At 50.5% G+C, this 2,887-nt stretch overlaps 1 protein-coding gene across 1 annotated transcript in view; it reads left to right on the top strand.

The window, feature by feature from the left end:
- LOC127748927 (uncharacterized) overlaps positions 1 to 2,887 on the top strand; it is a 5,707-nt gene that overhangs the window by 662 nt on the left and 2,158 nt on the right. The gene's annotated exons all lie outside the window — the stretch shown is intronic.

Here is a 2,887-nt window from a genome sequence, read left to right as displayed (position 1 = left end):
TCAAATTGCGGCCCTGCTTCGGGCGAACATTTCGTCCATTGTGCTCTATGAACATAAGCCGTTTAGGCGCTAACGCTACACGTTTAGGAGGGGAAATGCACAGGAATCACTACACCCAGAAAAATGTATAGCTGTAGCAACCGTCGTATGGTAAGCCAGGGACAACCATAAAAATATGGTCGAGCCGACAGTCTTATGGTTCCACCAACATTGACAATGGTTAGGCTACCTGTTTTCATGGTCGGTGCAGCCATAGGATTGTTGCCACAACCATATTTTTATGGTTGTCCCTGGCTTACCATACGATGGTTGCTACAGCTATACATTTTTCTGGGTGTAGGGCTTTAGAGCAGCGGTTGTAAAAAGCAGTCCCACAAAAAATGTTATAAAACAAAAGTTCCAGAGAAATGTAAGCTCTTTTCGACCGAAGGGCCGCAATTTGACGAGTTACCTGTGGGAAAGCAATGTTGAAATTTTTCTTAAAAATATTTGAAAAACCAGCTTTCGGGAAGAATGCTCAAAATGACCCCAAAATATGAATTTACGCCAAAATTTTGTCCTTCGATGACACATCTAGACCTACAATTTCCCTCAGTAGAATGAAAATATGGAGTTTACACTTCCCTTGTGAGGGCGGCTTCAAGGCGGGTGTGGCTCTTAGTTTCTGTTGGAGGTTACTTGTCCATCCCAGACGCATGTCCGTGTGTTATAGTGGGAATAACGAAGTGGCTAATTGCAGTTACGCGCAGTGAAGGGAAAAAGTTTTACGTCCGTGGATGTAATTTTTGCAGTGCTCGGCTGGCTGCGCTCTGCAATATACATGACCGGGAGCACCGCGCACCTCGTATTAATAATAATTGTAATTAGTGGCCGGTCGTTAGGGCCCTGGACGCCTTAAGTACACACGGCGCAAGGGATTATCGCCCACCACCCCTGCCGCACTGCGTACTGAGTGTTCTATGGACCGGGCAATGGTATGGTAGCTTCCTTTGCTAAAAACGTGCCGTTACCTAGTCGTGTGGCCTCCAGCACACGTCACACGTTACATATTGCATGTCGTCGAATTTGTGGTGACATTGCCACTCGCCCACACGAGACTCTTTCTTACCTGGCCACCCCCTACACGCACGCGCCGCTCTACGACAGTCTGTTTGGCGTGGAGCTGTGCGGGGGAGCCCTTTCACTTTTCTTACTCCGTATCTAGAAGCGTAAAACTCTGCCATTGTGCATTGACGGGTCGTGGGGATGCGACTCCGCCTCTGCCCCATCTCTCTCTCTCTCTCCCTTCTCCCTCTCTCTCGCACATGTGGCCGGAGCAGGACCCAGGAGTGACAAAGACGGCGGCAGCGGCTGCTGAATGGACCGTAACTAGTGCATAATGGTGTGTGCCTTGCGTAAGCGGCAGACGCTGCTCACGTTGCTATGATATAAGTCATTGTCGCCGCGGTGCCACCTGCCGAGCCTGGCCCAGAGGCCTGGCCGAACTCTACCCGACCTCGTGCGTTGAGGTTCCCAGGGGCGAGGCAGGCCGTCCCGCCCTACACGTGTGTTTGTCGGGCTGCGTGACTTGGCTGGCAGGGGCTCCAGAGGCGAGGCAGGACAAATAGTATTTCGGATAGGGCGGGTGCAGCCTCAAATTTTATCCAGCCAAAAAATGTTTTAGATGGGATGGGGTTGGTCTAGAAATTTCGACGATACCAGCCCTATTGAAATCGCTATTTTTACAGGCCAACCCAACATGCAGGCCAACACTCGACATCCAAGAACGAATGCCGCTCACACTGTGTCTTATTCGGAATTGATACCGTCACCATTTAAGGAATTGCCATGTAGTGAAAGGATAGTGACTTCTGCAGGTGTGCGACAGCATATTTTTACACTTAAAGGTGAGCGAGAATGCGATTTGACACTTGTAACGGAAGCCGGAAGCCGTTTGCTCAGTTCTCTTGTGTGTGACAGTCATTCACACACCTGCAGGTAACTAAAGGTGCTGTTGTCCACCTGGAAGTGCGTGTCCCTTTTTATTCACCTGCAGGCGACCTGCAGGTCAGCCGGGCCGGGAGACTTGCAACTACGAAGCGCATTCATGCATTTCGTTTTTCGACTCGCGGTTCTTCTTTACCTTTGGCCGGTTGTCGGCGTTCTGGAGCCTAAGACAGAAACAAGGATGCCTATCGGGTCTTTATCGAAAATCCCTGCAGTGTGTTATTTCACAAAAGTGGCTCATGGCTGTTGTGGACCTGCCCAGCCCGCGGCGCCTTGCGGCACGGGCGGTGATGTAATTTTCAAATCAGTTGATAGCGCGACGGAGACGAGACGCTGACGGGTTATCAGGAGAGAGTCTGCTGCAGCGAATATGAAATATACTCGTTCTTGATGCGCCGATAAGAGAAGCCAGCAGGCGAATGCTGTGAGTGGATATTGAGGGCAGCGATCAGGGAAGCTTTGGGCGTTTTGATCCACATCAGTAGCGTCCCGCCGTGCTCTGCTGTGTTCGGAATGACGGGACGGGGAAGGGTATCTTGACCACACAGATCGTGTTGGCCGGCGGAAGACTCCGCGTGACAGTTGTCTTGAGGTTGCCCTGGAAGGTTTTCGTTTGTCGGCGAGCGGCGTGACGTGTGCCGCACCGTGCGCTCGAGTACACGGTGTTCGACAGCTAGAACGGTGCGACGAGCAGCTGACTGTCCTGGCGATATTGCCATGATCTCACTGGACTCGGCTCGACAATTGCATAGAACTCAACATGTTGACGCGCAATTTTTATTTGTACTTACGTAGCCTAATTTTTACGTAGAAAGAAGCCCAAACATATAGGTAAATTTATGAATAAATGTATAGCTAAACCCATAGCCAAATGAGGTATTCCCAACTCAGCCATGCACCT

Source organism: Frankliniella occidentalis, unplaced genomic scaffold, assembly GCF_000697945.3.
Source record: "Frankliniella occidentalis isolate FOCC.00 unplaced genomic scaffold, Focc_3.1 Scaffold20, whole genome shotgun sequence".
In the NCBI taxonomy this organism is placed as follows: domain Eukaryota; kingdom Metazoa; phylum Arthropoda; class Insecta; order Thysanoptera; family Thripidae; genus Frankliniella; species Frankliniella occidentalis.
The sequence above is the reverse complement of the archived record's forward strand: the minus strand, read 5'-3'. Positions and strand labels throughout refer to the sequence as shown.